The sequence below is a fragment of the Neofelis nebulosa genome, chromosome 15 (assembly GCF_028018385.1).
Source record: "Neofelis nebulosa isolate mNeoNeb1 chromosome 15, mNeoNeb1.pri, whole genome shotgun sequence".
NCBI classification, from domain to species: Eukaryota; Metazoa; Chordata; class Mammalia; order Carnivora; family Felidae; genus Neofelis; species Neofelis nebulosa.
In genome coordinates this window covers 49,379,300-49,388,953 of record NC_080796.1, presented here as the reverse complement: position 1 = coordinate 49,388,953, position 9,654 = coordinate 49,379,300, and the positions used below count along the sequence as shown (strand labels likewise).

At 50.7% G+C, this 9,654-nt stretch overlaps 1 long non-coding RNA gene across 1 annotated transcript; it reads right to left on the bottom strand.

Annotated features, from left to right (window-relative positions):
- Nucleotides 1–8,906: 8,906 nt before the first annotated feature.
- LOC131495606 (uncharacterized) lies at nucleotides 8,907–9,454 on the bottom strand. Its single transcript, XR_009254016.1, has 2 exons — nucleotides 9,105–9,454; nucleotides 8,907–9,063 (listed from the first exon to the last, which is right to left on the bottom strand). It is a non-coding gene; the product is annotated as an uncharacterized LOC131495606 (long non-coding RNA).
- Nucleotides 9,455–9,654: the final 200 nt, after the last annotated feature.

Genomic DNA, 9,654 nt, shown 5'->3' with positions numbered 1-9,654 from the left:
CTGGGTGGTGCAGTCGGTTAAGCGTCCGACTTCAGCCAGGTCACGATCTCGTGGTCCGTGAGTTCGAGCCCCGCGTCAGGCTCTGGGCTGATGGCTCGGAGCCTGGAGCCTGTTTCCGATTCTGTGTCTCCCTCTCTCTCTGCCCCTCCCCCGTTCATGCTCTGTCTCTCTCTGTCCCAAAAATAAATAAAAAAATGTTGAAAAAAAAAAAAAGAATAAATAAATATTAAAAAAAAAATTTTGTAATAAAAAAAAAATCCTACTGCAAAGTCAAAGAAGAGATGAAGAATGTTTCCCCCCAGGAACCTACCACGTGATTAGGGAGTCAAGTCTTACCCAATAAAACCATTTCTATACTATGCCGGTAAAATGAGACCGCAATGATCTAGAGTGAGATGAAGGGGAAACACAGGTTAAGAGCTCGGAAGAGGAGAACCAACAGAGACCAGAAAGGCTAGTGAGCCTTTGCCAAGAGGGAGCCCGTTTTTAAAAAAGACACTATGTTCCTCCTTGCTGACCCCTCTGCGGACACCCACCACATCCTGGTCGAGAGAAGCCCCAAAGCTTAGGAAAACCGAGCACCCAGCACTCTGAGAACTCAACCGCAGTGTTCGTGGTCGAGATCCCACAACACGAACATGCAATGGATCAGGCCAAGTGGCAGAGGCAGGCTTGGAGCTGGAGGAACCCCCTAGGAGAAGGGCGCACTTGAGAAAGCACTCCAGCCCCTGGGTGACTGAGGCCCAGCCCATCGGGGCCCTGGCAGGCCCAAGCTGGGACCCCCAGTGGGTCCGGCTGCTTCAGCCTGAGGTGACATGAGGAAGGTCAACATCACATTTGAGCTGAAGGGAAATCCGCGCCCCCTTCCCTCCATGGTGGTTCTTCCCCTTATGGATCAAAGGGGCTTCCCACCCATCATCACATCCATCCCTGCCTCCAGCTGGACCTCAGCTAGTTTTCTGGAGAGAAACCAGGTGAGAGGCAGAGGGAGGGAGAGACACGCCGAGGGGAGTGTGGGACCGAAGGGAACATCGTGTTTCCCACCTCTCAGCCTTCCCCTATTTTTGCAGAGAAGAAACAGGCTGAGATTAACAGAGAGGGGAAAGTAAGTTGCAGATATGTACCGGAGGGGAGAGGGAGTGTTCGTGGGGAGGAGACGCGGTTGGGAAAATGGCAACTGTGATCCTCGGCTGCCAGGGTACCTGTAAGTGCTCAGCTCCTCCTCCTCATCCTCCAGCGGCCTCTGTGCTCACCGGGCACCAGTGAGGCCCGAGGGGATGTCTGGGAGTCAAATGTCCTTACCTGGGGCAGCCCAGGCCAGGGGAGTCAGAATCGGGGTTGACCTTCTCTCACTTCCTGCGGCCCTCAGAAAGCGGGAAGTCCTAACGCCCCCACCACCCACCCTTGTTCCTGCTTGGCTTTAAAAAAAAATTTTTAGGTAAGTCATCTGACTTCTTTAATTTGTAATTGTGGTTAAAAAACACCTAACAGGGGCGCCTGGGTGGCTCCGTCAGTGAAACGTCTGACTCTCGATTTCAGCTCAGGTCATGATCTCACGGTTTCTGGGTTCAAGCCCCAAGAGATTCTCTCTCTCTCTCTCTCTCTCTCTCTCTCTCTCTCTCTCTCTCTCTCCCCCTTTCTTTCTCTCCCCTCCCCTGCTCATGCTTGCTCTCTCTCTCAAAATAAACTTTAAAAACAAACAAAAACGCGTAACACAAAATTTACTATCATAACCACTTCTGATGGTGCAGATCAGAGGCGTAAAGCGTATCCACCTTGTTGTGCGACCAGCAGCCAGAATTTTTTTCCTCTCGCAAACCTGAAGCTCTACCCGTTAGGCAACACGTGCCCACCGTCCCCTCCCGCAGCCCCGGTAACCGCCACGCTGCTTTCCGTTTCTGCAAATTTGACTTCAAGTGGGTGGCATCATACACTCTTTCTGTGACGGGCTTGTTTCGCTTAGCACAACGTCCTCAGGGTTCATCCACGTTGTGGCGGAATTTCCTTCCTACGGAAGGCCGCGTAATACTTCCTTGTGTGTATACAGCACATTTAATTGTACATTTTGCCACTGGTGGGCACCTGATGTGCCTAAACCCTTCGGCACTCGTGCACAATGCTGCTGGGAACGTGGTGTGTGTGTATCTTTTTGAGACCCGGCTCTCATTTCTTTTGGGTCTACACCCAGAAGGGGCATGACTGGATCACATTACATTTCTGTTTTTAATTTTTTGAGGAACTGCATACTGTTTTCCACAGCAGCTGCACCATTTCACATCCCCCCCCCCCTCACCAACGGCGCACCAAGCTCCCGATTTTTCCATGCTACCTTGTTTTTATGTCACTGAGCACAAAGCAGCTCCCCATACCTCCGGACTCGAAGTGAGAAGCTCAGTCCAGTTCGAACAAGTGGGGTCCCACCTTGGCCTGCCTTCTTCCTCGGAGCCCCCACATCCCCTGTGGGGCAGTCTCATGGCTGTGACGAGGCGTGACGAGCGCTGTCCTCCAGCAGGCCTGAGAGGAGCAAAGAAAACAAGGACTTTTGAAGGCAGTGAGTTAAAGCAATGCCCAAGAATAGTCGTGCTCTCATAGCAGCTCCCGCCGCAGGAGCATGCTGCCGTGAGACAGGTGTGGGGGAAAAGGAACAGGGGCCACCACCCTCTCCTGAACTGGCTGCATGGGGCAAGTGGCCAGAGCCCAGGGCAAGGGGATGGAAGCAGAGAGGCTGGCCGGGGAGAACAGGCGTGGGAGTCGAGGCCACAGTCAACTCTCCCCTGAACCTTCGTGACAGTCCCCAGCCTTGCCTCTCTGACGCCCTTCTTGCATGTGGTAGAGAATCAGCAGTTAAAATGCTCCTTCTAAAATTCAATCCAATCCAGAGGCGCCCAAGGGGCTCAGTCGGTTGAGGTTCCAACTTCCTCTCAGGTACAGCTCGTGGGTTCGAGCCCCGCGTCGGGCTCTGTGCTGACAGCTCAGAGCCTGGAGCCTGCTTCGGATCCTGTGTCGCCGTTTCTCTGCCCCAACCCTGCTTGTGCTCTCTCTCTCTCTCTCTCTCTCTCAAAAATAAATAAACATTAAAAAAATTGTCTTTTAATTCAATCCAATCCTATTACTCCCCTGCTGGAAATGTGTCACGACTCCCCATAGCCTTCAGACTAAACTCCTGGACACACAATCACAACACTTCATGACCCAGCCTTGCCTACCTCTCCATACGTCTGCTGTGTCACTCTCTCCTTGTCTGAGATCCAGCCACACAAATGAGTTTCACTGGCTAGAATATACCACACTAGCCGTCTATCTTGAGACATTGCTTACTCTCAACTTGGAACATTCTCCTCGCAACACCGTCCTTCCTCTCTTCACCCAGCTAGTTCTATTCATCCGTAGGGTCTTAGCTTAGATGTCACTTCCTCCAGGAAGCCTTCCACGGTCTCCCCGATTCTGAGTCGGAGCCTCTTCTCAGCATTACCACGGGGATCACGAGAGGCTTCTCGCACTGGGTGTATGCCCTCCTGGTGATTCGTTCGTGTCCCTAAAACACTAGGTTCTGGGAGCAAAGCGGAGTCTTGTTCGCTTTGTATCCCTGGCACCTAGAACACAGCCTGGCTCAGTGTAGGTGTGTGTTACAAGTTTTTGACGCGCGAATGAACGTGTGAGTAAATGCATGAAGGCCTGAATCGCGGGGCTGATGAGACACGGGAGCAGTGGGGGGGCTGGCCGACGTCCATCTCCCTGCCACCCACATAAAGTGTTCTAACGTGCAACCACTAATGTCAAGTTTAAAATTTGCCAGATCTGGAGCACCTGGGTGGCTCAGTCTGTTAAGCGTCTGACTTTGGCTCAGGTCATGATCTTGCGGTTCGTGGGTTCGAGCCCCACGTCCGGCTCTGTGCTGACAGCTCGGAGCCTGGAGCAGGCTTCGGATTCTGTGTCTCCTCCTCTCTCTGCCCCTCCCCAACTTGTGCTCTGTCTGTCTGTCTGTCTCTCTCTCAAAGATAAATAAATATTCAAAAATAATAACAAAAATAAAATTAGCCGGATCTTTTGACTTCTTTCTTGTCTTCTGGCCTTTAGTGCCTCCCCAAAGTTATGGGAAATGAGGGTAGGTGAAAAAGGGTGGGGACCATGCAAACGACACCTGAACGCTGGGGTTCCTTCCAAATCTGATCCAAAGCTCTGGAACGTAGGCATATTTGAACTTCCCTGGCTGTCCCCTGTCCTGTGACACTGAGGAATGACAAGGCCTCCCTGGCTTCCCAGCTTCCACCCAGTGATCATGTCCTTCACCGCCCCCCCCCTTCCTCGGCTCTCCAGCCCCCTGCTAGGAGACAGCTGTGATCTATGGCCGGTTGCCCAGGGAGCCAGACTGGCCAAGGGGCCCTACAAGCCAGGTGTGACAGTGACGCATCTCTCAGAGCTGGGCTATAATTGGCCATTCCCTGTGGAGTGTAGAGACTTAGCAAGACAAAAGTCTCCCCTGTAGAATCCTGAATCCTTTTCCTGCAACTGATAAACAGCAGGTCCCCAAAGCAGGAATATTTGGGAGGGAAGAGCAATGATTTGGGGGAGAGGTGTGCAGAAGGGGACCCATCCCCAAGTTCTGGTTCTCTCCCCAGCTGCACATTCTGGGAGCAGAGTTCCAGGGAATTTTACGTAAATACTGCTGTTATCACACTAATAACCGCAGGCAGAATCCCAAAGAGCTTCCATATCCATTAGCCCTGTCACTCCCATGCTGTCGCTGAGGGGGTGGGAGCAGCAGGCAGGGTCTCCTTACAATGATGGCTACCATTCTTCAGCAGGTGTCCCCTGCAAGACAGGAGGTTCGCACACATTATCTTTGATCTTCCCAGAAATTCCAGGAGAGGAAGAGGGGTTTTTTTAATGTTTATTTCTGAGAGAGAGAGAGAGAGTAAGAGGGAGAGGAGCAGAGAGAGTGGGAGACAGAGAATCCCAAGCAGGCTCTGTGCCGTCAGTGCAGAGCCTGACGTGGGGCTCGAACTCATGAACCGTGGGATCATGACCTGAGCCGAAATCAAGAGTCAGTCGCTGAACCGACTTAGCCACCCAGGCGCCCTGAGATGAAGAGTTTTAACCTCATTTTAGAGACCAAGGTCTGGAAATTAATGTGACTTAACCAAGATCAGGTCCAGAATTCAAACCAGAACCTGTCTGGTCCCAGAGCCATCCCCTCGTGCGGCAAGTGCGTGAGGTGTGGCCCTTTGTCACATAGCGAACCGAGGGCCATGTTGGGACAGAAGACCAAGACACCTGCCCTCTCTCAGCAGCCATGCTGTGGCGGGGCGGTGGGGTGGGGACAGAGCCCCGTGCTTCCCTTCCTCTTTGCCCCTGGGTGCAGCTGGCTCCCCACTCTCACCCATTTCCAGAACTGGGGGAGTCAGAGAGCGTCCAAGACCTCACATGCCCATTCCCTTCTGTATATCAGGAGCCACATTACATCTTAATCAGGAGGAAACCCGAGGCAGTTCGCATGGGGTCGCATGCAAGGAACACGTCCATGGAGAGTGACGACCACTCCACCCACACGGGCCCTGGAGGACACTGCCCAGGCTCAGGGCAAGAGACAGTGTGCCAAACCCTTGCAGCCTCAGACGGGTTGCCAGAACTGGGCTCCTGGACCTCCTGGCTCCAGCCCCAGGGCAGCCTCCTCAGTTATCTCTTCGCACAGGGGGCCAGAGGTCCAGGGAGGAAGTTCCAGAGGTTACATCACAGGCAGAGCTCAGCTTAGTCTATCTCTGGAAGATGCTTTCTCCAGTGAAATGAGATTCCATCACATCCAAAGTGAGAATGGAAAGGCCCAGATAGACGAAGCTCTGAGACTTGCGCTCAACAGCTGTTTTCTAGATTACTCTGGTACATCACACACACACACACACACACACACACACACACACACACACACACACAGCACAGCTCTGCTCCAGAAGACAATGTTGCCAAGCATCACCCCACAAACCAGGAGAGGCGCTCCAGCTCCCCTCCCTCCCCCACTGCCCAGTACTTAGACTCAGAGACCAGAATCACAGGTGACTCAGAACAGACCAGACCCCAGAAGCCCGTGGCTCTTGCCGTCTCATATTATTTCCTGCTTTGAGCTAAGTTCCAGAGTCATGCAGCCAAGCAGGCTAGAGCAGTGGAAGATTTCTCTTGCCAAAAAAGCAAACGTGAGGTGAGATGGCATTAATCATGCATGTATAGCGTCCAGACAGGAGGCAGTGATCTGGAAACTGCGCTGCTCGGACCTCACCTTGCTCGGCCTGAGCGCCACATGCTAATAGCATCGAAAAACTGGGGCCCCGTCAGCGAAGGCACCAGAAGTGGGTCTAGCCGAGACCCTTCCACACTGCAGCCTGTGAGAGCCGGCTGCAGATGGCTTTAGGATGATCATATGGAAGAGGGAAGAGTGTGGTTTCCAGACGTCTACAGGGGACGCTCAGAACAGGGCACGTGAGCTATAGGGAGGTAGGCTTCAACTTGGCATAAGGAAATTCTCTACCAGCCAAAGCTGGCTAAGTTATATCCATCTCATACGTAAGATATCATTTATATCTGTATCTATATCTAGAGCATGAGTTATCTCTTGAGGTGGTGACAGCTCTGTCACAGTATATATTCCAACAGTACAGCATAGTGTTTATGAACGGAAGCCACCAAGTCAGATACATCTGGCTTCAATTCCTGACTCTTATCATTTACTAACTGGGTGACTTTGAAGTAGTCACTTGAAACTGTTTCTTCATTCGTACGTAGGCATAATTACCTCCTCAGGTTTTGAGGCTTATATGAGGTTAATGCATATAGAGTACCTCACAAGGGTAAGTAAGCGCCTGATAAATTGTCGCTAAAACGATTCTTAGGTACAATGACAAGCAGACATGAAGCGGCTACCGGTTGAGGGATATCAACAAAGAGTGTCTCGGAATGGTTGGGAATAGGGCCGGATCATCTCTGAGATCCCTTCTAACACAAAGGAAACCCAGATTTATTCACGTGTGTTCTTTTCTGTTCTTTTTTTCTCGTTCAGCAAACGAAACTACTCTGTGACAGAACCTACACTAGCCCCTGAACAAACAAGGACTGAGAGACTGCCTCACTCTTCCCTTCCCCCGATACCTCTTCAATCATCCCCTGCCTGAAAGCCCTCCTCAGCGGATCAGAAAGATGAGATATTGGCAGTAAACACGTACACACGCGCGCACACACCACCATGCCCTCATCAACACGACGATCACTGAACTCTGTGCAAAGCATAAATGTTTCAGGACTTGGCTGTTCACTCCTGCAGCCAGCTTAGGCTCACGCACTGCCTCACAGTCCGTCTCTGAACCCTCTTGATGATCCACCATTGGCAGCAAAATCCATCTGCCACAGCCTGGCTCTATTCCAGGAATCTATTCCCTGGGAAAACTAACAGACAAAGGTCTGCAGACCTCCATCATTACAAAAGTGACCCTGGTTAGCACGGACCCTCATTCTACTAGGAATAATTGTCTGTTCCAGGAGAACAAATCATAACATCTCCATGGATGGAATCTGAAATAACCGACGTGGCCTAAAGCAGCTGACCGGCCACCTAGGTTATTCTACCAAGTCAGGAGCTCAGGGCTGATTTCTGCTTTTGGAATGGTGGGCATTTAACATCGGCAGGTTAGTCTTGGTGAGACTGAGGTTAATCCTTTGCCAAGCCCTCAACTTGGCACCGTGGCCACTCAGTTCACAAGCCCACTGAGCAAACTCTGGGGTTGCTGAGGGAAAATTCTAATGAACATCCATGAAGTAGACCATCTTGTCTACCTGATTACCAATAGGACCTTGGTAAATATCCAGTGGAACACAGATATTCTCATTCTGTGCCCATTCCAGGAGACCCATCCATGTGTCTTTTTCTAAACTTCCCTGTCACCAATTCTCGAATCTTATCTTACCCTTTGCAAGCTCTTGACTATCTGGCCAAACCATTAGCAAAGCACATGAATCAGTGAGAACCTTACCTCTGGCCATCTCTCCTCCTCCCAAGCAAATCAGTCAAGTCGTACTGCTCAAAGTACTCCCCCCAGGAGGATATCTGTTCTCCATTTCAGGGGTCCTTCCGAACGAGCTATTATGCTAAGGTGGCTTCTTTTGGGTGGATATAAATACAGCATGAAGAGTTTTGCAAAGCAATCTTGATTATTCTCCTCCTTGGTCAACTTTCCATGAATCCATGGGTGTAGATTGAGGAAGAGGTGGCAAAGCCACAAGGGTGGGCCCTCTCAGAGTTTGAATGACTTGTTACTAGAACGTGAGCCATTGGTATCTGCTTGGCCAGGTTCCATTGATATCATTTGCACTTCATGATGAAGTGCTACTGGGCATGCCTGAATTTTTGGCTTGGTCAACATGATGAGTAGCTTTGGCTACAAGCTCATGTGTGGTCCAGTGGTCAGGGCTTTTGTCTATCAGGGCCAGAACAAAGCCAAAACTATCACTCAGAAGAATAGTGACTTGAGAGAGTATGTTTACTCCCAATGCCTCAGGACCTCCACTGGGATGCTCCTACTGAGTTTGCCACATGTGACATTGGCATCATAAAATTGGTCTCCAGGGGCACCTGGGTGGCTCAGTCCGTTGAGTGTCGGACTCTTGGTTTGGGCTCAGATCATGATCTCACGACTCATGAGTTCTAGCCCCACATCTGAAAGCCAGGGAGCCTGCTTGGGATTCTCTGTCTCTCTCTCTTTCTGTCTCTCCCCCACACTCTCGCTCTCTCTGTCTCAAAAATAAATAAATATTTTTTTAAAAATTGGTCTCCAAAATCCAAAGGGACCAGCTTCTGGCCAAGATGAAGTAATAAGGATAGGACTTACCCTCCCACCTAAAACAACCAAAAACCAGACAAAATATATGAAGCAACCATTTATGGGACATGGCATGCTAGGCAATGTAGCACAGTGATCCTTTCAAGGTGAGAAATAAACAAGACCATCCTGATGATTGTCTAGGCTCGCTATCTTCAGAGAGTTTCCAGGCTACAGGTAGGGAGGGGATGCCATGTGGAGCCTGGTGGGCTCCCGGATTCAAGGAGACAATGCTGGGGGTACAGGGCAGGTAGAATTTGCCAGAAAGAAGAGTGGAGAAAAAGTTGCAAAGAACTCTGGAGATCCATAAAGAGAATCTCCCTCCATCCCTCAGCTGAGTACTCATCAGCCTGTACAGGTTAGGAATCCATGCGAAGCTGGGTAAAAGAGTAAACTGAAAAGGTTAAGGTGAAGAGTGCTCACCACTCATGCACGCTGGGAATAGTGTCTGCTCCCACAGCCCACACTGGAAACCCCATGCCTGGTGGGGCAGCGAACGGGGCACATAAAAGAGTCTTGTCTCACTCGAGGGGAATAATTAGCTCTAGATTATTGCTTCTCAACTTCCTCAATTGACGTTTGGGGCCAGATTGTTCTTTTTTTTTTTTTTTTTTTTTTTTTTAAGGTTTATTTATTTTTGAGACAGAGAGAGACACAGCATGAACAGGGAGGGGCAGAGAGAGAGGGAGACACAGAATCGGAAGCAAGCTCCAGGCTCTGAGCCATCACCCCAGAGCCCAACGCGGGGCTCGAACTCGCGGACCGCAAGATCATGACCTGAGCTGAAGTCGGA